Raw genomic sequence first — 26,802 nt, 5'->3', positions numbered from 1 at the left:
CCTTCTATATCATGTGTATTGCCAAAATCAGTGGATCGCAACTCCAAATAGGTGGATTGCAACTCAAAATCAGCAGAAATGTGTAAACAAAAAGGCGCAAAAAGGCGCAAATAAACCCTAAAAAGGCGCAAAAAGGCGCAAAAAACAGTCTAAAGACAATGATAAATGTCGGCCCGTATCTCTTAAAGGATATAGGTATTTTGGAGATAGTTCAGAGAAGAGCTACTAAACTGGTTAATGGATTGCAGGATAAAATTTACCAGGAAAGGTTAAAGGACCTTAACATGTATAGATTGGAAGAAAGAAGAGACAGAGGGGATATGATAGAGACTTTTAAATACATAAAGGGAATCAACACGGTAAAGGAGGAGAGCATATTTAAAAGAAGAAAAACTACCACAAGAGGACATAGTTTAAAATTTGAGGGACAAAGGTTTATGCAGTAATATGAAGAAGTATTACTTTACTGAGAGAGTAGTGGATACATGGAATAGCCTTCCTGCAGAAGTGGTTGCTGCAAATATAGTGAAGGAGTTTAAGCATGCATGGGCCAAAAGATTCTTATCTCAGGTTTACAGTATCAGGATCACCTTCATGTACACAGGTATATCCATGTGAATTACTATTTGAACATGCATGATCAAACTGAATTTTAGAGTTATTTATATCCTTAATTATAGGGTACAGAGTACAGACCCCATTTTATCATTAAATCAAAAACTTTATACATAGAAACTTCAAGACATTTGTGTATATACTACATGACTAGTAGTTGGAGCACAGCTAAACATTATGACCAAATGTGCACTTTTGAGGATATCAATGGGGAACCATGATAATTATTATAGTTACATGGTTGCATAGTTCATAAGGTTGAAAAAGGACAAAAGTCCGTCAAGTTTATCCTATAACCCTATTGTTTCCCTAATGTGTTGATCCAGAGGAAGGCAAAAAAAAAAAAACCTTATGAGGCTGATGCCAATGTCTCCATATTAATTCCTTCCCGACTCCATATATATTTATCAGAAGAAATCCCTGGATCTGCATTCTGTCCCTATAAACTTAGTATTTAGTATAAATTTAGTAACCCATAGTCTTATTACTCGCCAGAAATATATCTAGTTTATTGAGTTCACCATGACCACCTCCTCTGGCCTATTGTATTGAATTGTTATTGCTCTTCATTTCACATTACTTCACAGAAATATAACTTAAATGGGCACTGTCATGAACTTTTTTTTTTATATGTTGTAGTACTGATGTACTACAACATATTTCTAATATACTTAAAAAAAAAATTATTTTTATTAACTCCTTGGGACTGAAGGGCGTATGCATACACCCTCGCGTCCCGTCACTTAAGGACAGAGGGCGTATCCATACGCCCTCGTCATTTCCGATCACTGCCGCTCACCGGGCGGTGATCGGACCGGGATGCCTGCTGATATCTATCAGCAGGCATCCCGTGGCAATGCCTAGGGGGGTCCTGAGACCCCCCCAATTCAGACCTGCGATTTGCCGCGATCCGGGCAAATCGGGTCACTGGTGCCCCGATCTCCCGGAAAATAAGACTGATCGGAGTTGTCAGAGACAGCTCCGACCAGCCTAAAGCATAGGAGCGAGGTGGCAGTGTTGCCACCCCCTCCTAATCCCTGCCATTGGTCGGTCAGGCTGACCACCAATGGCAGGAGGGGGGTTAGAGTTCATTTCCCCCCGCTCTGCGCACCGATCGAAGTCGGTACAGAGCGGGGGGAACACGGGGGGAACACGGGCGGCGAGGGGGGGTACATGGCCCGGCGTACCCGGACCTGCGGCGGCATCCCGGAGCAGCGGCAGCAGGAGGAAGAGCGGCTGCCGGAAAGTGGCTGAGAAGGCTGCAGTGAAGATCGCGATAAGTGATCTTCACTGTGGCCTACTAAAAGCTGCAAAACTACAACTCCCAGCATGCCCACACAGCCAAAGGCTGTCTGGGCATGCTGGGAGTTGTAGTTTTGCAACATCTGGAGGGTCACAGTTTGGAGGCCACTGTGTAGTGGTCTCTAAACTGTGGTCCTCCAGATGTTGCAAAACTACAACTCCCAGCATGTACTGACTGTCTGGGCATGCTGGGAGTTGTAGTTTTGCAACATCTGAAGTGGCACGGTTTGGAGACCTCTATATGGTGGTCTCCAAACTGTAGCCATCCAGATGTTGCAAAACTACAACTCCCAGCATGCCCAGACAGTCAGGGATGCTGGGCGTGTAGTTCTGCAATATCTGGCCCTTCAGATGTTGCAGAACTACAACTCCCAGCATGCCTGGACAGTCTGGGCATGCTTGGAGTTGTAGTTTTGCAACATCTGGAGGGCTACAGTTTGGAGGCCACTGTTCTTCCCCAGTTGTTGCATAACTACAACTCCTAGCATGCCCAGACTGTCCAGGCATGCTTGGAGTTGTAGTTCTGCAACATCTGAAGGGCCAGATATTGCAGAACTACTCGCCCAGCATCCCTGACTGTACGGGCATGCTGGGAGTTGTAGTTTTGCAACATCTGGAGGGCTACAGTTTGGAGACCACCATATAGAGGTCTCCAAACTGTGCCACTTCAGATGTTGCAAAACTACAACTCCCAGCATGCCCAGACAGTCAGTGCATGCTGGGAGTTGTAGTTTTGCAACATCTGGAGGACCACAGTTTAGAGACCACTACACAGTGGTCTCCAAACTGTGACCCTCCAGATGTTGCAAAACTACAACTCCCAGCATGCACAGACAGCCTTTGGCTGGGAATTGTAGTTTTGCAACAGCTTTAGGCACACTGGTTGGGAAACACTGAGCCTGAGTCTGTTTCCTAACTCAGTGATTCCAACCCGTGTGCCTCCAGCTGTTGCAAAACTACAACTCCCAGAGTGCACTGACAGACCGTACATGCTGGGAGTTGTAGTCTTGCAACAGCTGGAGGCACATGGGTTGGAATCACTGAGCTAGAGTCTGTTTTCTAACTCAGTGGTTCCCCACCAATGTGCCTACAGCTGTTGCAAGACTACAACTCCCAGCATGTACGGTCTGTCAGTGCATTCTGGGAGTTGTCATTTTGCCACAGCTGAAGGTTTGGGGTGCCCCTCCCCCCCCCCCCCCATGTGAATGTACAGGGTACATTCACACAGGCAGGTTTACAGTGGGTTTCCTTCAAGGAAACTTACTGTGAACCCCTGCCTGTGTGAATGTACCCTAAAAACACTACACTACACTAACAAATAATAAAAAGTAAAACACTACATATACACCCCCTTACACGTCGCCCCCCCCCCCAATAAAAATGAAAAACGTCTCATACGGCAGTGTTTCCTAAACGGCGCCTCCAGCTGTGGCAAAACCACAACTCCCAGTGTTGCCGGACAGCCATAGACTGTTCTGGCAGGCTGGGAGTCTTGCAACAGCTGGAGGCACCCTGTGGGAGACACTGCTGTAGGGTTTTGGTGGAGACAAGCCCCATCCTTGTAACCGGGTCCACCCCTACTGCAAATTCCTTATTCAGGCCTCAAATGCGCATGGCGCTCTCTCACTTCAGACCCCTGTCATATTTCAAGGCAACAGTTTAGGGCCACATATGGGGTATCTCCGTACTCGGGAGAAATTGCGTTACAAATTTTGGGGGGATTTTTCTCCCATTACCCTTTGTAGAAATGGTAAATTTGGGGAAAAAACCTGCACTTTAGTGACATTTTTTTTTTCATTTACACATCCGAATTTAACGAAAAGTCGTCAAACACCTGTGGTGTGTTAAGGCTCACCGGACCCCTTGTTACATGCCTTGAGGGGGGTAGTTTCCAAAATAGTATGCCATGTGTTTTTTTTTTTTTTTTGCTGTTCTGGCACCATAGGGGCTTCCTAAATGCGACATGCCCCCAAAAACCATTTCCGCAAAACTCACTCTCCAAAATCCCATTGTCGCTCCTTCCCTTCTGAGCCCTCTACAGCGCCCGCCGAACACTTGACATACACATATGAGGTATTTCCATACTCGAGAGAAATTGGGTTACAAATTTTGGGGGGCTTTTTCTCCTTTTACCCCTTGTAAAATTTCAAAAACTGGGTCTACAAGAACATACGAGTGTAAAAAATTAAGATTTAGAATTTTCTCCTTCACCTTGCTTCTATTTCTGTGAAACACCTAAAGGGTTAACAAACTTACTGAATGTCATTTTGAATACTTTGAGGGGTGCAGTTTTTATAATGGGGTAATTTATGGGGTATTTCTAATATGAAGGCCTTTCAAATCCACTTCAAAACTGAACTGGCCCCTAAAAAATTCCGATTTTGAAAATTTTGTGAAAAATTGGAAAATTGCTTCTGAACTTTTAAGCCCTCTGATGTTTTCCAAAAGTAAAAACATGTCAACTTTATGATGCAAACATAAAGTAGACATATTGTATATGTGAATCAAAATATTATTTATTTATAATGTTTATTTTCCTTACAAGCAGAGAGCTTCAAAGTTAGAAAAATGCTAAATTTTCAATTTTTTCATCAAATTTTGGAATTTTTCACCAAGAAATGATGCAAGTATCGACAAAAATTTACCACTAACATAAATTAGAATATGTCACGAAAAAACAATCTCGGAATCAGAATGAAAAGTAAAAGCATCCCAGAGTTATTAATGCTTAAAGTGACAGTGGTCAGAATTGCAAAAAATGCTCCCGTCCTTAGGGTTATAATGGGCTCCGTCCCCAAGGAGTTAAAACACTTTATTTTTATTTTGAAATCTGGCCAGTAGGGGTCTCCCTCCTAGTGGCCGGCTGCAGCCTGGCGTGACGTCACGCCTGAATTCGGACCGATGGCGGCCGGGCAATTGGTCCAAATTCATTCAGCCTGCGCTCGCTGCGAGCACTGAGAGCACATTGGCTCCATGGCCTCACACGCCGGCCCTGCCTCCCGCTGCATCATCAGGACGGACTGGACTTCGGTATGTCTGTTTGGGGTGAGGGGACTTTAGCGCCACGGCCATGAAATGTATTACTTTCAGCGGTGGTGGTGGGGTTGCGGGGGTAGCACTGCGGCCATGAAATGTATTGCTTTGAACAGGGAGGGGGTGGCCATTAACATTTATTGTTTTCACCTGTACAGTATGCTTCCAGTTGTTTCACCACTACAACTCCCAGCATGCCCTGACAGCCAAAAGATGTCAGGGCAAGTTGGGAGTTGTAGTGGGGAAACAGCTGGAGGCACCCTGTATAGGTGAACTAAGGGCGGAAGTGTCGGCCCCAGCAGGCATCAGTGGCGTTGTGCCTGCTAGGGAAGTCTGCCTGGTAGTGAGCACACTACCAGGCAGACAAAAAGGCATTTCTACCATAGTAAAAAAAAATTAAAATAAAATTAAAGGCAGTGAGGGAGTTAGGGATAGATGGGCAATGGGCAGGGACAGAAAAAAAAAGTATGGTGGGAGCTACTCTTTAAAAATGAGTACAACAGTTGCAGAAATGTTGATCTTTAGAATAGGGTTATCATTTAAAGCATCACATTAAATGATGGAAGGTAAAAGGGGCCAAAGTGCTTATATATATATATATATATATATATATATATATATATAAAATGAAATATGTGTGTATGTAACTAATTCCAGTATTACCAACAATAAACTAGTGTGAAAATGTGTAAATCAGTCATAGCACTATTAAGATGATGACTACAAGCAAATTTAATATACATACTACACGTATAGAGGGTTGACTTAAACCTATAACACTGTAAGGAGTTTATTGCAACACTTTGTAAAAACAAAGAAAGTATAAACTACTGTTGATATGAAGATATGAGACCATTTATTAAAGGGGTACTCCAATGGAAAACAAATATTTTCAAATCAACTGGTGGTAGAAAGTTAAAGGTGTATTCCCCCCCCCCCTTAAACATCTTATCCCCAATTCTACAGATAGGGGATAAGATGTCTGATCGCGGGGGGTCTGGCCGCTGGGATCCCTCGCGATCTCTAGTCTAGCACCTTGGTTCAGAACGCCGGCTTCAGGTGACCTTGGTCATGATATCACGCCATGCCCCCTCCATTCATGTGTATGGGAGGGGCGTGATGGCTGTGGTCACTCGCCCACAGCTGTCACACCCCTTCAATTAAGCCAATCATATTCAGTAAGTAAGCAAAAATGAACAGCTATAGCAATGATGACAAGTGGAATTTAAGAAATGTTTCCTTAATTGTCTCATAGGTGTAGGTGTCTGATATCTGTAGAACTAGGTACTTCTTGACTCCTGTTGTACAAGTCAATGAAGTATATGCAGATGGTGCCTACTTCTCTACCGAAGTCTATGACAGTTATGGAAATGGCCGAGCGGGATTCCCACTCTTCAAATAGGTGCAACCCCCATAGTCTGTGGATCTGCCCTAATTGTCTGATGGGTCCAACTTCTGTGGCCAGTATTTGTAATGAGAAAAAGGTACCCTTGACTGCTGTTTTATAAGTCAATGCAGAAAGTAACTACTTCTTTACTAAAGTCTATAGCAGTTATGGAAACAGCCATGCAGTGTTCTCACTCTCTAAATAGGTGCAACTTCCTTTGTCTGTTTATATGCTTTCATTGTCTGACCGCAGGTGGGACAATTCTTCTAAAATCAAAGCAGGGGTATATCTTTGTATTTATAGATTTGCCATCATTATGCAGTTCTGGTACAGTTACACTGTAGTTATCACCCAGAAATTATCACCCAAATGGAAATACTTGCATACATCCAAGCCATACAAAACAAGCTATCATGGTGGGGGAATTTACTCAGATCAAACACAATTGTTCAGACAATGTGCAGTAAGACAATGGATTGCTGTCAGAGGTTGAATGCTAGATGCATCATTGACAATAAATCCAGAGCTGACCTATTGGAATAGAAGCAACAAAAAATGTGCAGATGTAATATCTCTAATATTGGTGTTACAGTACAGTCGTCAGCTCTATCATAAACAAGTATTTACCAGTTTTATATGGATATAAAAAATTACCTAGGATGCATGAATCTCGTAGAATTGTCTCTAACCACCCACTTTGGGCAATCTTGTATCTCCAAGTGCCTCTTCTAGACCCAAAAGTACGGTATAATGCATTGTTATTGGTTAAATTATCCTGAATTTTTCAAATGTGGTCAAACCATATGTGGTATATCTGAAAATCACCACTAATTTTCTATTAATTGATCTATTATTTGTAATACATCAAATGTGATTTATAACATTCAGTGTACTAGCTGTAATCCTATGTATGGGGGTTGCACAAGCCGGCGTCTCAAAGTCACAATATCAAAGCATTTGCATGATATTTGTTCATAATATATCCATGGCTTGTAAATATTTTCTTGATACCTATCAAGGCTCTTTATTTTTAGCGTTTTTTCATTGAACAGGTTAAAAAGCCTACACGTGGGCAGACAGGAGGTGTCTATTCTTTGATGTAGTAGGTGACACCTACTGGACTTATTATTTTGGACCTAGGTCAACTTCAAATTTAAATCTGAGAAGGAAGCTGGTGAAATAAGTATAGGGCATGTCACCATTTTCCTCACTAAATAAATTTCCAAAGGTGCTAGTGACGTAAAATCAGATGTTGGTAACAACCGATGTAATCCATACATACAAAGAAGTCAAAGCAAATAAGCTAAGAAATTAAGTTATGTGTAATAATGTGAGACAACACAGGAAAAAAATATTGAACAAGCTTACTGATATTTCTTGAATACATTGTACAAAAGCCTTTGTTGGTTATGACAGCTTCAAGACGATTACTGTATAAAGTAATTGGTGGCATGCATTGTTCTGGTGGGATTCTGGCCCATTCTTCCACACAAACAGTCTTCAAATCTTAAAGGTTCTGTAGGCTTCTTCTTTGAAATATGATCTTCAGTTCTTTCTTAGATTTCCAGTGGAAGTGAAGTCAGGCGATTGGCAGAGCCATTCTTGCTTCTTTATTTTCTTTCTTTGAAACCATTTGAGGGTTTCCTTAGCTGTGTGTTTGGGATCATTGTATTGTGAAATGTCCACCCTTGTTTCATTTTCATCATCCTGGTAGATGGCAGGAGATTTTTTTGTCAAGAATGTGTCGGTAGATTTACCCATTCATCCTTCCTTCATTATGTGAAGTTTGCCAGTACCATTTGTGAAAAGCCATCTCACCCCATGGTGTTCCCACCTCCAAACTTAACTGTTGGTATGGTGTTTTAGGGTGATGGGCAGTGCCATTTCTACTTCAGACGTGGTGTATATTATGACATCCAAACACTTAGATTTTGCTCTGATCTGACCTCACTATGACAGACATTTATCAAGCGATTTAGTTAATTTTTTTAACTAAAAATGTCGCACAAATGTCGCACCTGCGACTACGCGATTTTTCGTGCGACATTTTGACTGGAAAGCGAGAAAAGCAAGTTTTCCAAAACTTAACTACGGAGTAAAAATTTTTAAATGGACTATGGATAGTGTTGTATTTATTAACTGCGACAGTCGCAACTGCGCAAGAAAAGTCGCAAGCCCTCAAAAAACGTGTAAATGTAAGCCAGCCCAGAGCTGGCGTACAAAAAGGTATTTGAGAGCAAATTTTATATTTCCCGCTGGCAGCCGACATCACGGCTCCAGTGGGAAATATATTACAACTGTACATCACTCTGCAGCCGCCCGGGTTCTGTCTGAATATAACCCTGCTACCCTAACATAATGACATCCCCCCTTGTCTCCTGCGCCACACATCTCCCATCTGTCTGCTACCTGTTGCAAGACTACAACTCCCAGCATGCCCATACAGTGAGGGCATGCTGGGAGTTGTAGTATTGTAGCGGGTGGACAATGTGCGGTGCGGGCGGGTGGAAGACAAGGGAGGGTGGGGGTTGAGTAAAGCAGTGTCCCCATCCCCATCATTATATTAGGGTAGCGGGTATAGAATCGGAGGAACCCGGGCGGCTGCAGAGTGATTCCAGCCCGGGCTCCTTTTAACATACCTCGGCGCTGTGATTGGCCAGGACCGAGCAGCCAACCACGGGAAATTTGATAATACATTAGGGATTACAAGCTCCGCACGGGCTTCTCATATATCCTGCGGCGCCTTGGTAAGGAGCCCGGGCTAGCCTCACTTCAGCCGCCCGGGCTGACGTAACTCTGCAGCCGCCCGGGACTCCCACAGCCGGGCAGGGAGATGTGTAGGTGCCGTCCCTGTCAACCCTCAGCACTGCGATACACGCCGAGAGATGGTAGGGACAGCTTCTGCACATCTCCCTGCCCGGCTGCGGGAGTCCCGGACGGCTGCAGTATTATGTCAGCCCGGGCTCCTTACTACAGCGCCGCAGAGTTTAGTGTAATTTAAAATTTCCCGCTTGGTCCCATGTCACGTGACTCGGCAGGAAATATGAAATTACAGTGATTCTCTGATCACTGCAGCCAAGGAGTGGAGCGCATTACCACCCGCTTCCCTCCCTCGCTGGCACGACTACAACTCCCAGCATGCCCTTACAGTAAGGGCATGCTGGGAGAGTTGTAGGGGGGGGGGGACAGGTGACAAGCTGGTCACCTGCCCCCGGCCGCACAACTACAACTCCCAGCATGCCCTTACAGTAAGGATATGCTGGGAGTTGTAGGGGGGGGGGGGGTAACAATCTCCCGATCCTCATGACTACAACTCCCAGCATATCCTTACTGTAAAAGCATGCTGGGAGTTGTAGGGGGGCGGGTGACAAGCCTGTCACCTGCCCCCTGCCGCACAACTACAACTCCCAGCATGTCCTTACTGTAAGGGCATGCTGGGAGTTGTAGTCATGCGCGGACGGGTGATAATAAATGTATTAACCTATTTTACTTTTTTTTCTCATTTCAGATCCGTGTATCCTGTGGACTACTTCGGATTCGGTGGATTGCTTCGATAACCAGCGTTTAAAAAAAAATCTGTTTAATGTTAATAAAATGGTTAACGAGGGCTTGTGGGGGAGTGTTTTTTGGAATAAATTTTTTTGAAACGTGTTGTGTTTTTTTTATTTACTTGACAGGCATAGTAGTGGAAGCTGTCTAATAGACGGAATCCATTACTAAGCCTGGGCTTAGTGTTAGTCCCCAACACAGCTAGCACTAACCCCCAATTATTACCCTGGTACCCACCGCCACAGGGGTTCTGGGAAGAGCCGGTACCAACAAGCCCGGAGCGTCAAATATGGCGCTCCTGGGCCTAGGCGGTAACAGGCTGGCATTATTTTGGCTGGGGAGAGCCAGTAACAATGGTCCTTGCCCACCCTGGTAACATTAGGCTGTTGCTGCTTGGATGGTATTTGGCTGAGAATAAAAATACGGGGAACCCTATGCGTTTTTTTAAAATAATTAATTATTTATGCAAAACAAAGATAAGATTCCCCCTATTTTTATTTTTAGCCAAATACCAACCAAGCAGCAACAGCCTGATGTTATCAGGGTGGGCGAGGACCATTGCTACTGGCCCTCCCCAGCCTAAATAATGCCAGCCGGTTACCGCCTATTCCCAGGAGCGCCATATTTGACATTCCAGGCCTGTTGGTACCGGCTCCTCCCGGCCCCCCTGTGGTGGTGGGTACCGGGGTAATAATTGGGGGTTAGCGCTAAGCCTCAGCTTAGTAATGGACTCTGTCTATAATACAGCTTCCACTACTAAGCCTGTCAAGTAAATAAAATAAAAAAACACATTTAAAAAAAAAATTATTCCAAAAAAACACTCTCCCAAAAGTCCTCATCAACCATTTTATTAACATTAAACCAAAAAAATGCTGATCACTGTACTCCTCTGAATCTAAAGTAATCCACAAGATACACGGATCTGAAAATGAGAAGAAAAAAATTAGCCAGTACATTTAGGGGAAAAAAGTGGTAAAAAAACATATACATATATATATATATATATATATATATATATATATATATATATCCAGAATAGGTATTAGGCAGCTCACCAAGTAGTGTTCAAATCAAAGTGCGATTTAATATCCCATATCAAGATACTACGTTTTGGCAGTATCACACTGCCTTTCTCAAGCATAGCATGGTGGGTATCAGAGTGACAATATATCAGGTGAACAATCAAGTGCTTTTTAATTACAATCATTACATGATTACAAAAAGATTATCAAAATTCATATACAACATAATAACAAAAATAAAAACCAGTCATATAAAGTGTTAAAGATAAAGTGCAAATATTCCTTACAGTACAAATGGTGAAAAATCAGTGCATATATATATATATATATATATATATATATATATATATATTATATTCCATTATAAAACCATAAATAGTTAATTGCAGTACAGGTGTAATAATTAAAAACATTAGTGAGGGGGTGGGCTGTCATGACTCACCATAATTAAGTTTACATCATAAGTATTCGGTATGTGTCTTGGTTACTGCCGCCATGGCAGCTTCTGGATGCCGAAATCACATGACCCCCGGGCTCACATGGCACCGGTGTCATGTGATCGATGTATCTCCGTCATTTAGCCATATGACGTGTGTGCGTCCTGGACCGGCGCATGCGCAGACACAGCGTGAGTCCCGGTACTGAATCCGGGACACACGCGTGCGCAGTAGCAGCACATGTCCATAACCAACATCTTTATTAAGGCCGTGGGGTTGGCAAAGATGTTACTAGAAATGTGTATATGTATATATACATAAATCAATACAGTGAAAGTGAAATGGAAAAAGAGTAGATATATAAGATGTAAAAAAAAAACTATAGAAAAAATGTAGTGGGAAGTAAAAGTGAAATAGAATAGAAAATTAGATGTGTTCCAACTGTGCTCGTGAGAAAAAGTAGTAAATAGTATTTAAATATGTGATGTATTTGTGTCCATGCGTGCGCCACAAAAATGTGGCGCACACATGTGCACATCCACAGATTTGCAAATAATTATTGGAATGGGGAAAATATATCAAATGTGGACCACACAATATGGTGCATATATAAATGTGATATGCGATTACCTCATAGCGATAAGTAATTCCAAATAGAGCTACTGTGTGAGCCAGCACGTGTTCACGTACCGGGACACACATAGCTCAATGTAAAATCCCCAACAGGTGTCAGTAAGGACAAAAATTATGTTAATACAGTAGTGATTCAGATGTCATAAAACAAATATTGATATTGATACAGTAAAATATCAACATTGATACGGTCTGGTGAGTAATCACAGCCATTCTCAAAGAGTTAAAAGCGATCTAAAAGGCAAGAGAAACAAAAGTTACTGTTACAGATAGTATATATTTAACATTTTAAACAATAATAGCTGATATCCACTATCCGAGATGGCAGTCATGCGCTATAGATGGCTGGGGTAACAGAGAAATCAACATTAAGACCCAATGGTCGCAGGCGATTTTCCCTGTCGCCACCTTTCTTAGTATTGGGAACATGATCAATTAAGGTGTATCTTAAATCCGATTCCGAATGACCCACCTCAATGAAATGCTTCGACACCGGTAAATCCACACGTCCTTTACGTATGGAATACCGGTGTTGATTGAGGCGGGTCCGGAAGTCCAATGTCGTTTCTCCGACATAAAGTAATTTGCAAGGGCAAGTCAAGACATATATTACATAACTCGATTTACATGTTAGATAACATTTTAGTTTATATTCTTTCTTAGTTCTTGGGTGACAGAAATACTTAGAATACTAAGAATACTAAGAAAGGTGGCGACAGGGAAAATCGCCTTAAAAGGCGAGAACTCTATTGGATTTATGAGCTAGGCTCCCTGCGACCATTGGGTCTTAATGTTGATTTCTCTGTTACCCCAGCCATCTATAGCGCATGACTGCCATCTCGGATAGTGGATATCAGCTATTATTGTTTAAAATGTTAAATATATACTATCTGTAACAGTAACTTTTGTTTCTCTTGCCTTTTAGATCGCTTTTAACTCTTTGAGAATGGCTGTGATTACTCACCAGACCGTATCAATGTTGATATTTTACTGTATCAATATCAATATTTGTTTTATGACATCTGAATCACTACTGTATTAACATAATTTTTGTCCTTACTGACACCTGTTGGGGATTTTACATTGAGCTATGTGTGTCCCGGTACGTGAACACGTGCTGGCTCACACAGTAGCTCTATTTGGAATTACTTATCGCTATGAGGTAATCGCATATCACATTTATATATGCACCATATTGTGTGGTCCACATTTGATATATTTTCCCCATTCCAATAATTCTTTGCAAATCTGTGGATGTGCACATGTGTGCGCCACATTTTTGTGGCGCACGCATGGACACAAATACATCACATATTTAAATACTATTTACTATTTTTTCTCACGAGCACAGTTGGAACACATCTAATTTTCTATTCTATTTCACTTTTACTTCCCACTACATTTTTTCTATAGTTTTTTCTTACATCTTATATATCTACTCTTTTCCCATTTTACTTTCACAGTATTGATTTATGTATATATACATATACACATTTCTAGTAACATCCCCACGCCCTTAATAAAGATGTCGGTTCGGGACCTGTGCTGCTACTGCGCACGAGGGTGTCCCAGATTCAGTACCGGGACTCACGCTGTGTCTGCGCATGCGCCGGTCCAGGACGCACACACGTCATATGACTAAATGACGGAGATACGTCGATCACTTGACATCGGTGCCATGTGAGCCCGGGGGTCATGTGATTTCAGCGTCCGGAAGCTGCCATGGCGGTGTGAGGTGGTTTTTTGCGCCCCGTAGATCCTTGCGTCCGCTCCTCCCCCAGCTCTCCGAACATTTCCGAAGCTAGAACCCGGGGAGGGCAGAGCAAGGGGAGGGAGGAGGTTCACGCCCCCTCCCTCATCTCCCTGAGCTCGGCTGGACGCAGATCTCTACGGCACGGCCCCTCCCTGAGGACATAGATCTCCACGGCAGGTCCCCTCCCTCATCTCCCCTCCCTGAGGATGTAAATCTCCACGGCAGGTCCCCTCCCTCATCTCCCCTCCCATAGGACGTAAATCTCCACAGCAGGTCCCCTCCCTCATCTCCCCGAGCTGAGGACGTAGAGCAGTGCTCCCAATGAGCTCTATGTGTAAAGGGGGACATACTGTACAGGCTAAATGTCCCCCTTTAGCCCGTGCAGTATGTCCCCCTTTACACATAGAGCTCATTGGGAGCACTGCTCTACGTCCTCAGGGAGGGGAGATGAGGGAGGGGACCTCCCGTGGAGATCTATGTCCTCAGGGAGGGGGCGTGCCGTAGAGATCTGCGTCCAGCCGAGCTCAGGGAGATGAGGGAGGGGGCGTGAACCTCCTCCCTCCCCTTGCTCGGCTGGACGCAGATCTCTACGAGTTCTAGCTTCGGAAATGTTCGGAGAGCTGTGGGAGGAGCGGACGCATGGATCTACGGGGGCGCAAAAAAACACCTCACAGGGGCAGTAACCAAGACACATACCGCATACTTATGATGTAAACTTAATTATGGTGAGTCATGACAGCCCACCCCCTCACTCATGTTTTTAATTATTACACCTGCACTGCAATTAACTATTTATGGTTTTATAATGGAATATAATATATATATGCACTGATTTTTCACCATTTGTACTGTAATGAATATTTGCACTTTATCTTTAACACTTTATATGACTGGTTTTTATTTTTGTTATTATGTTGTATATGAATTTTGATAATCTTTTTGTAATCATGTAATGATTGTAATTGAAAAGCACTTGATTGTTCACCTGATATATTGTCACTCTGATACCTACCATGTTATGCTTGAGAAAGGCAGTGTGATACTGCCGAAACGTTGTATCTTGATATGGGATATTAAATCGCACTTTGATTTGAACACTACTTGGTGTGCTGCCTAATACCTATTCTGGATATTGGCTATACAGTCTGCGACTGGGACTGTTGATTTTGGCTTGCACCCACCTGCTGTGGAATTACTCTGGTGTGCTGTCCTCGCATCTCTTTCTGTATATATATACATATATATATATATATATATATATATATATATATATATATCACACATTTTTTTCAAAGCTCCAAATTTGTGTTCTGAAGTCATTTATTGGTTTTTGCTTATGTGTGAAAAAAAAAATGGTATTCAAAAGTGATATATTGGTTTTTGCTTATGTAAGCCATATTTATCAACCCACCATGATAGTATAACAAATATGTCACACATAAGCAAAACCAAAAGCAAGAAAAAAATGCCTACAGAACTCGCTTACCAAAGCAACGATGATAAATGTCCCCGTATATTCTCCCAGTGTTTAACTGTCTTTTCTAAACGTTGTCCAGTAAAATTTAAACCAGCTTTAACATGATTTTATTCAGCAATGGAGTCTTGCGTAGTGAGTGTGCATACAGGCCATAGCAGCGAAGTGCATTACTCACTATTTTTTTTTATGAGACAACAGTACCTGCTAACTCCAGGTCTTTTTGAAGTTCGCTACAAGTTGTCCTTGGTTCTTGGACAGCTCTTCTTTTCACACCTTTGCCCAGGCAAATTCCTCACTTCTATGTGTTTATTCCATATATATAAAAAAAAAAAAAATATATATATATATATATATATATATCATTTATGTTATTAGATATGTTTCAAAATGTATTGGTGTATACACAGAGTGAAATTGTCATGACTGTAACCTTTTGTTGAAAGTTCAAAAGTATTGAGTACTTTTCTCGCTGAATCCAAATTTGCCTTTTTGTCTACATACTGTGATCTGTGCTGGAGTGAAAGGTACTTTTTATACTTATATTAATTTCATACTGGGTTTGGTTTTACATTGCACCTAGAAATTACCTAGTTTATTACCCATAAAAACTCTGTAGTATTCTTACTGTTTAAGTAAACTGTTTTACCCATATGTTTTAATTACTGGTGCAAAATGTATCTGTTTATTGCAGTTATATAAAAGTAAAGATAATAAAAAGGTTTAATGAGTTTTGTAATGTATATTATGAGGTTTTATAATTACATAAAACATTTACATAGAGCTGTAAACTAAGATATTGTTTCTCATATACATTACTATACATTTAATGATGGAATTATTAAATAGAGTACTACCCTTCCATTGCTACAAAATTCTTATATCAGTGACACAATGGGCCTCATTTACTAAGAGTGTCGGGTTTTTACTAGTGGGAAATGTTGTTTCAGACTTGCAAGATTCCTCTCTATTTACTATTAGGAAAAGTTGGGAACATTTTCTGACCAGTTTTTTCTAGGTGGATATTTCCAGCCATTTATTGACAGGATTTTCTGTGAATTCATTAGTAAATCGGTCGGGTTGTGAAACCACGCCTCTTTCGGGGCTGGTCACGCCCCCTTGCAACAGAGCACTCCCCTTTTTCAGCTTCTCACAGTGCAATGTCGGGTTTGTCGGATTTTACAGGTGCACACTGTTGCACACTGGCGCACACTGGCGCAGACATGTCTCAGACATGTCTCAGATACAAAAACTGGTCGGTTTAAGCTTAGTAAATGAGGGCCAATTTCTTGTGAAAACATTCACCACTTCTTGGTATTTTGGGGGTTTTGCACCATTTGATTTACTCAACATTCATACCTCTTTGAAGTTGTACATTTTTTTATTTTTTAAACTTTTGCTGTATGACAAACAGAGAACTTTAAAGGGGTACTCCTGTGGAAAACTTTTTTTTTTCTTCTATTAAAAAATCTTAATCCTTCCAGTACTTTTTAGGGGCTGTATACTAAAGAGAAATCCAAAAAAGAAATGCATTTCCTCTGATGTCATGACCACAGTGCTCTCTGCTGACCTCTGCTGTCCATTTCATGAAGTGTCCAGAGCAGCATATGTTTGCTATGGGGATTTTCTCCTGCTCTGGACAGTTCCTAAAATGGACAGAGATGTCAGCAGAGAGCACTGTGGTCATGACATCAGAGGAAATGCATTTCTTTTTTGGCTTTCTCTGTAGTATACAGCCCCTAAAAAGTACTGGAAGGATTAAGATTTTTTTAATAGAAGTGATTTACAAATCTTATTAACTTTTTGGCACCAGTTGATTAAAAAAATAAAAGGTTTCCACAGGAGTACCCCTTTAAAACTATTATCTGGTAAAAACTTTTTTAAGCTATGTGCCCAGGCTTAGTAATAAAATAAAGAAGCTCATGCATACCTCCCTCGCTTCCCACTAGGCTCTGCTATCAGGTGGTCCAGTCTGTGGCCGCTGACAGCTTCTTAGAGCTGCATTTTGTATCTTCTGCAGTTGACATAGCTCACAGTTCCGCTCTACCAATCACTGACTAAGGTGGGACACCACTGTGTCCAGTGATTGGTGTGAAATTATGTCAGCTGCAGTTAATATTAACTACAGCTCAGAGAAGTGACCTATCATTACCGGCAAACGGGATGCCTTGATACTGGAGCCTGACGTGGAGCAAGTACATATCCAAACAGCAGCAGACTGTCATTACCAGGCTGGCAAGGTCCATTTATTTTGCATTTATTTTGGCCATTGCCTGTCTTATAATACACACCTGTCACTGGCTAGTCCTGAATCGACATTTTTTTAAGCTCCAGACCTGCTGGTAACGGCTCTTCCCAGTACCCTTAGTGCTCTGGCTGGAAGACCTTCATTACAGTAGGCAGTTGACAACAAGCAAACGCTGTGTACAGAAGTGTTGGTTTGCAATGAAGCGGGGAAAGTTTCCTGGGTCGTGTACAATGCACCCTGCCTGGAAATCTATTACAGTAAGCATGGGATGCATAGAGCAATCCTCTCTTTCTGTGTGTAAGCATGCTAGGCTAAAGTGAACCACTGGGGGTAGTGTTCCTTACTAAACATAATTTTTGCATAGTTTGTGTCAAATCTGGGTTTGCCAGGTTAAGTTTAGGGTCTGACTCCTGAGACCCCCACTGGTCACTAGAAGAAAGGAATAAAAGTGCTGGGATAAGCATCTTTGTTTCTGCTTGGCTTTTATACTGTCTATGATAGTGTCTTAATGATGAGAATGTTGTGGTGTCCGTACGCCATGTGCTCAGCTATCAAAAAGAAAGCTGAGCCAAAAAAAAAAGTAGAGAACACTTAACCAAGTGCTTCTAGCCTTTTTTTGACTGTACCCCCACTGATCACTGCGTCAGATGTTAAATAAAAGGTGACATACACTTTATTTATTTATTTAACTCAGCTTGACTCATTAAAAAAATTATACATAAACACTGGACAACCCTTCAAGAGTTACAGTATCACACATGTACAAAAGTATATCTGCATACAGCTATATATACACAAAATTTAACCTCTTAAGGACGCAGGATTTTTCTGTTTTTTCACTTTAGTTTTTCCCTCATCACCTTCTAAAAATCATTACGCTTTCAATTTTGCACCTACAGATTCCTATGCTAGCAATCTAATAGCCATAATGCTTTCATTTGTCTGCAACAGGCTTGTTTTTTGTGCCACCAATTCTACTTTGTAATTACATCAATAATTTCACCACAAAATTTACTGCAAAACCAGAAAAAAAATATTAGTGGGGCAAAATTGGAAAAAAAAAACACCATTATGTAATTTTGGGGGCTTCTGATTCTACGCAGTGCACTTTTCTGTAAAAATGACGCCATCTATGTATTCTTTAGGTCCATATGGTTACAAAGATACCTAATTTATATAGGTTTGATTTAGTGTTACTATTTAAAAAAAAATGTTTTAACTACATGCATCAAAATTAGTTTGTGTAAAATTGTCATCTTCTGACCCCCATAACTTTTTTATTTTTTCATATATAGGGATGTGTGAGGGCTCGTTGTTTGCGCCGCCATCTGACGTTTTTATCTGGACGATTTTTGTTTTGATGGGACTTTTTGATCGCTTTTTATAAATTTTTTAAGGTACACAAAGTGACCAAAAATACGCAATTTTGGACTTGGAATTTTTTCATGTGTACGCCATCGACCGTGCGGTTTATTTAACATGATGTTTGTATAGTTCAGAAATTTACGCATGCGGCGATAACCCATATGTTTAATTTTATTTTTGTTTACATATTTTTTTTTGTGGAAAAGGGGGGTGATTAAAACTTTTATTACTGAAGAGGTTAAATCACATTTATTAATTTTTTTGTACTTTTTTTTTTTTGTACACTTTTCTTTATTCCTTTTCTTTTTCCTTGGATTGCATACACTGTTAGCATAGCATAGCACTGATCAGGGTTATCTGTGCTCTTCTGCTCCAGCCTGGATCTCAGGCTTGGAGCAACAGAGAGATGAACGGACAGCGGAAAGCAAGGAAAGAAGCCTCGCACTGTCCTCTCAGCTGTGTGAGATGCAGCGATTTTACCGTGGCGGTGCCGAACAGCCCACTGGGCTAACTGGCAACTGTTTTCTCCCGTTGATCGTGGCGTCTAAAGGGTTAAAACTGGACATCAGCCTGATTGGCGATGTCTGGTATTAGCCACGGATCCTGTTTGCTGATAGCAACCAGGACCTGCTGGGTATGAAGCGCGCTCAGCTGCTGTGCGAGATTTACATAACGGGAGCCGGCCATGAGCATAAATATACACTCGTAGTCGTTAAGGGGTTAAATACATGCACGCAAATATTCACAAACGCAATCACAGAGTCTGCACACCTACGCACACAATATATATATACGAGCACAGAGTATATGCATGAGCACAGCGATCAATAAGTCCTATCAATGCAAAATGGTACCGCTAAAAACTTCAGATCACGGCGCAAAAAATTAGCCCTCATACTGCCCCATACGCGCAAAAATAAAAAAGTTATAGGGGTCAGAAGATGACAATTTTAAATGTATACATTTTCCTGCATGTAGTTTTGATTTTTTCCAGAAGTACCACAAAATCAAACCTATATAATTAGGGTATCATTTTAACCGTATGGACCTACAAAATAAAAAGAAGGTGTCATTTTTACCGAAAAATGTACTGTGCAGAAACGGAAGCCCCCAAAATTTACAAATTGGCATTTTTTTTTCTATTTTGTCTCACATTGATTTTTTTTTTTCTGTTTCGCTGTAGATTTTTTGGGTAAAATGACTGATGTCATTACAAAGTAGAATTGGTGGTGCAAAAAATAAGCCATCATATGGATTTTTAGGTGAAAGATGGAAAGAGTTATGATTTTTTAAAGGTAAGGAGGAAAAAACGAAAATGCAAAAACGGAAAAAAAAACGGTCCTTAAGGGGTTAATAATTACTTACAAGGAAACAAAAGGTCTGTAGAAAAAGGGTTATTGTAAAAGAAAGAAAAAATAGTTTTGTACAGGCTAAACATAAGAACATGTTATCCTGACAGATGCCAAAAAATGGTGTCCACTGGCTAGAATACAGCATATAACAATAAAGAGTATATGGAATAGCATAGTAGAGTAAAAACATACACCCCACAGTATAATAAGAAAGCCTATGAGGTGACCAATGCCACTGAATGGCACTTGTCATTGGTCTATTTTAAATGTTTATATCATTAACCTCTAGTGATTTAATTAACAATATATGGACAGTTATCTTAGTTGCATTGTTGAAGGCGACTAATAATTGTATTAGGCAAAAAAATATTGCTTATATGGATTTTAGTAAGGCTGTCCCACATAGAAGGCGTGTATTAGGATCTATTTCTCCTGTGATCAGTCAACTCCAGCCATGCTGATTAGCAGGCAGATTTAATGCACATGTAACGATACAGGTGGATTCCTCTTACATGCAGCAGAACAAGTCAGCGAAAGAAATCCCACCCAAAGTTAGGTTATGGCTTCTTATATAGAAACACTCTGAATGAGAGTTGATTGGCTAAGGCACACTGGTGGCTCATAGTGGATAAGTTGCTTTATTGCCAATGACAGTGTTTCTTGTACAGGTCTTTCCTAATGTACCAAAAACTCATAATTCAACAAAGGCTCATTACAGTGGCGTTGCTAGGGTTGGTGTCACCCGGTGCGGTAGAAAATGGTGTCACCCCCATACCTACCCCCCCCCCTTCAGTAAGTTTTTAGCCTGTTGTGACAGACACCACTGTTGTAGCGCATTATGAGAAATTCCAGTATAATAATCAGATATACCAGTTGCCACAGAATGGGAAAGTGTTAAAGAAGTTTTCACCATTGAAATATACAGCTCCCAGAATTACTTAAAGGGGTACTCCACTGGAAAACATTTACTTTTATATCAACTGGTGCCAGAAAGTTAAACAGATTTTTAAATTACTTCTATTTAAAATCTTAATACTTACAGTACTTATAAGCTGGTGTATGCTCCACAGGAAGTTGTGTAGTTCTTTCCAGTCTGACCACAGTGCTATTTGCTGACACCTCTGTCCATGTCAGGAACTGTCCAGAGCAGGATAGGTTTGCTATGGGGATTTGCTCCTACTATGGACAGTTCTTGACATGGACAGAGGTGTCAGCATAGAGCACTGTGGTCAGACAGAAAATAAATTAAAAAGGAAAATAACTTCCTGTGAATCGCTTATACAGCAGCTAATAAGTACTGGAAGGATTAAGATTTTTAAATAGAAGTAATTTACAAATCTGTTTAACTTTGTAGCACCAGCTGATTAAAAAAAATGTTTTCCAGTAGAGTACCCCTTTGAGCAGTGGTGAGGTTATGCTGGGAGTTGTAGTTTCACTGACCTAACTGTAGAACTGACAAGTGACTACAGCTCTGATGTAGAGAGGAGAATGTACAATGGTATCAGTGACTACAGGTGACGTCTTCTCTATAGTGAGGAGAACACACGATGATATCAGTGACTACAGGTGACATCTTCTCTATAGTGAGGAGAATGTACAATGGTATCAGTGACTACAGGTGACATCTTCTCTATAGTGAGGAGAATACACAATGATATCAGTCACTACAGGTGACGTCTTCTCTATAGTGAGGAGAATACACAATGATATCAGTCACTACAGGTGACGTCTTCTCTATAGTGAGGAGAATACACAATGATATCAGTGATTACAGGTGACGTCTTCTCTATAATGAGGAGAATACACAATGATATCAGTGACTACAGGTGACGTCTTCTCTATAGTCTTCCCTTATCTAATTCAGATGGTACATACCGCCAGGACTTGTTCCAGCTAAAACTTCTGTCTGTAGAATGTGATGCCCACACGTCTCCTCACTATGTCAGCGCATTCTCATCCTCTATATGAAAACAATTATTATAAACCTGAGAGACACTGTATCTTCTAAATATAATACTACTATACACTATACTCTTTGATTATAAACCTTCCATACACTGTACCCTCTGAATATAATACTACCACACACTGTACATTCTGAATATAATACCAACACATACTGTACCCTCTGAATATAAATCTGCCACATACTGTGCCCCTGAATATAATACCGCCACACACTGTAGCCACTGAATATAATACTACCACATACTGTACCCTCTGAATATAATACTACCACAAACTGCGCCCTCTGAATATAAATCTGCCACATACTGTGCCCCTGAATATAATACCGCCACACACTGTACCCACTGAATATACTACTACCACATACTGCGCCCTCTGAATATAAATCTGCCACATACTGTACCCTCTGAATATAAATCTGCCACATACTGTACCCTCTGAGTATAAATCTGCCACATACTGTACCCCTGAATATAAATCTGCCACATACTGTACCCCCGGAATATAAATCTGCCACATACTGTACCCCCGGAATATAAATCTGCCACATACTGTACCCTCTGAATATAAATCTGCCACATACTGTACCTCTGAATATAAATCTGCCACATACTGTACCTCTGAATATAAATCTGCCACATACTGTACCTCTGAATATAAATCTGTCACATACTGTACCTCTGAATATAAATTTGCCACATACTGTACCCCTGAATATAATACCGCCACATACTGTACCCTCTGAATATAATACTACCACCCACTGCGCCTTCTGAATATAATAATTAGAGATGAGCAAACTACAGTAAATTCAACTCGTCACAAACTTCTCTGCTCGGCAGTTGATAACTTTTCCTGCATAAATTAGTTCAGCTTTCAGGTGCTCCCGTGGGCTGGAAAAGGTGGATACAGTCCTAAGAGACTCTTTCCTATGAATGTATCCACCTTTTCCAGCCCACCGGAGCACCTGAAAGCTGAACTAATTTACGCAGGATAAGTCATCAACTGCCGAGCCGAGAAGTTTGTGACGAATCGAATTTACTGTAAGTTCGCTCATCTCTAATAATACTACCACAAACTGCGCCCTCTGAATATAATACTACCACAAACTGCGCCCTCTGAATATAATACTACCACAAACTGCGCCCTCTGAATATAACGTTGCCATACAGTGCACCCTCTGAATATAATACCACAACCGCAGTAACACCCCTCAACATCCGTTAGCTGATGCGATGCTATTACAACGGGAGGGGGGTATTGGTGGTGTTGCTAGTGGATGATGGGGGTGCTACTACTCGGGGGGTGTTGCTGGAGGATGATGAGGGGGCTACTAGCCATCCCCCCTGGCAGTATCATCCATCGGCAGGATCATCCTCCTGGCAGGAGCACCGCCATCATCCACCATCAGGATCTGCTGATGGAGGTGCTGCTGGGGGGGGGGGGGGGGGTGTTGCTAGTGGATGATGAGGGTGCTACTGCCAGGGGGGGAGCATTAGGTAGGCAGCAGTTCCCCCACATTAGGTAGGTCGCAGTTTCCCCACATTAGGTAGCATCTATTCCCCACATTAGGCAGCATAGATTCCCCACATTAGGTAGGTCGCAGTTTCCCCACATTAGGTAGCATCTACTCCCCGCATTAGGTAGCATAGATTCCCCACATTTGGTACCAGTTCCCCCACATTAGGTAGGTACCAGTTACCCCACATTAGGTAGCAATTTCCCCACATTAGGTAGCACAGATTCCCCACATAAGGTAGCACAGACTCCCCACATAAGGTAGCATAGACTCCCCACACTTGGTAGTAGTTTCCCCACATTAGGCCGCAGGTTCCCCACAATGGGTCAAAGTCTCCCCACAATAGATCGCTGGTTATACCCCCCCCCCCCCCCCCACACACACACACAACACAGAGAGACACACACACAAACACACACACACAGTCAGAGAGACACACACTCACAGACACACAGTCACACACACATGCACACACACATGCACACAGTCACACACACACAGAGTCTCACACACACAAACATAGATAGAGACAGACACACACACTCACCCATCCAGCGCAGCGCTCCTTCTCACCGGGCGCCGTGCGAGTGACGTAACTGACGTCCTCCTGCGCGGCCATACAGTGTGACGTCAAGCCGGCGCAGACGTGGGAGCGGAGGCCGGGCACAATGCTGGAGAAGGTGAGGGGGGTGTGATGAGATGATGGACGGGCGCACAGTGCAGGAGAAAGAGGGGGGTTGCTGATGGACGGGCACACACAGCCCGGGGTGGGGGGGTTGTGCTGACGGAGGCCGGTCGGGTACAGATGGGGGAGGTGGTGTCTCTGTGTAGCTGGGGGAGGGGGGGGGGGGGGGGGGGAGGTGCGGCTACGGAGCGTCTTGGTGTCACCCCATTAGGTTGGTGTCACCCGGTGCGGGCCGCACCCCCCGCACCCGGGTCGCAACGCCACTGGCTCATTATTCTACTACCTAAGGTCAGTTGCATAGTTTCAAGCATCACTGAGCCCTGTCTGGAACTAAGAGATAAAAGTTAACTGAAACTAGGAAAAACCAGCCAACGTCATCTTTAGTTAGACTAAATATATATTATATATATATATATATATTCCAGGGAACATAGATATCAAAACATAATTTTCCCAACAGCGTGTAAATAAACTGCAGTTTTTTGAGCTTAGAGACCTATATTGTTGAATGGATTGGACATTGCCAAAGTGACAGATAACACAGAGAGTTATAGTCAATGGGATATATTTGGAACAAGGTCTTGTTACCAGTGGGGTACCTCAGGGATCTGTACTGGGACCCATACTGTTTAACTCCTTAACAACCACGGACGTATATTTACCTCCGTGGCCGGCTCCCTTAATGTAAAGTACGCTCAGAAGCTGAGCGTGCTTCATATCTGCTGGGTGCCGGTTGCTATCAGCAACCAGGACCCGCAGCTAATACTGGACATCGCCGATCAGGCTGATGTCCGGTATTAACCCTTTAGATGCTGCGATCAAAGCTGACCGCGGCATCTAAAACAGGAGAAAACACTGCCGGTTAGCTCGGCGGAGCTGTTCGGAACCCCCACAGTGAATAGCGATCGAGGCATCCCGAACAGCTGAAAGGACAGTGGGAGTCTTCTTACCTTTCTCCTGGCTGTCTGATCGGCACTTGATTGCTCCAACCCTGAAATCTAGGCTTCAGCAATCAACAGCCGATAACAATGATCAATGAAATGCTATGGCATAGCATTGGTCAGTTTATTCAATCAGTGTAATGCATGTTATAGTCCCCTATGGGGGCTATAACATTGAAAGAAAAAAAAGAATTAATAAATGTGATTTAACCCCTTCCCTAATAAAAGTTTGAATCACCCTCCTTTTCTCATAAAAAAAAAATATAATTAATTATACCACACTGTAAATGGCATGCCCATAAAAAAGTCCAAAATAGCGTATTTTTGGTCACTTTTTATACCATAAAAAAAGGAATAAAAAGCGATCAAAAAGTCAGATCAAAACAAAAATTGTACCGATAAAAACATCAAATCACGGAAAAATAAAAATGTTATAGGGGTCAGAAGAGGACAATTTTAACCCCTTAAGGACCAGGCCATTTTATACCTTAAGGACCGGAGCGTTTTTTGCAATTCTGACCACTGTCACTTTAAACATTAATAACTCTGGAATACTTTTAGTTATCATTCTGATTCCGAGATTGTTTTTTCGTGACATATTCTACTTTAACTTAGTGGTAAAATTTTATGGTAACGTGCATCCTTTCTTGGTGAAAAATCCCAAAATTTTATGAAAAAAATGAAAATTTTGCATTTTTCTAACTTTGAAGCTCTCTGCTTGTAAGGAAAATGGATATTCAAAATATATTTTTTTTGGGTTCACATATACAATATGTCTACTTTATGTTTGCATCATAAAATTTATGAGTTTTTACTTTTGGAAGACACCATAGGGCTTCAAAGTTCAGTAGCAATTTTGAAATTTTTCACAAAATTTTCAAACTCACTATTTTTCATGGACCAGTTCAGTTTTGAAGTGGATTTGAAGGGTCTTCATATTAGAAATACCCCATAAAAGACCCCATTATAAAAACTACACCCCCTAAAGTATTCAATAAAACATTCAGTAAGTGTATTAACCCTTTAGGTGTTTCACAGGAATAGCAGCAAAGTGAAGGAGAAAATTCAAAATCTTCATTTTTTACACTCGCATGTTCTTGTAGACCCAATTTTTGAATTTTTGCAAGGGATAAAAAGGAGAAAATTTTTACTTGTATTTGAAACCCAATTTCTCTCGAGTAAGCACATACCTCATATGTCTATGTTAATTGTTCGGCGGGCGCAGTAGAGGGCTCAGAAGGGAAGGAGCGACAAATGGTTTTTGGGGGGCATGCCGCATTTAGGAAGCCCCTATGGTGCCAGAACAGCAAAAAAAAACACATGGCATACCATTTTGGAAACTAGACCCCTCAGGGAACGTAACAAGGGGTAAAGTGAAGCTTAATACCCTACAGGTGATTCACGACTTTTGCATATGTAAAAAAAAATATATATATTTTTTTTACCTAAAATGCTTGGTTTCCCAAAAATTTTACATTTTTAAAAAGGGTAATAGCAGAAAATACCCCCCAAAATTTGA

General features: G+C 41.6%; 1 protein-coding gene across 1 annotated transcript in view; it reads left to right on the top strand.

The window, feature by feature from the left end:
- Positions 1–26,802, top strand: part of FRK (fyn related Src family tyrosine kinase) — a 154,549-nt gene that overhangs the window by 35,500 nt on the left and 92,247 nt on the right. The window lies entirely within an intron of this gene.

The sequence above is a fragment of the Hyla sarda genome, chromosome 3 (assembly GCF_029499605.1).
Source record: "Hyla sarda isolate aHylSar1 chromosome 3, aHylSar1.hap1, whole genome shotgun sequence".
Lineage (NCBI taxonomy): Eukaryota > Metazoa > Chordata > Amphibia > Anura > Hylidae > Hyla > Hyla sarda.
This window is presented reverse-complemented; position numbering and strand designations above follow the sequence as displayed.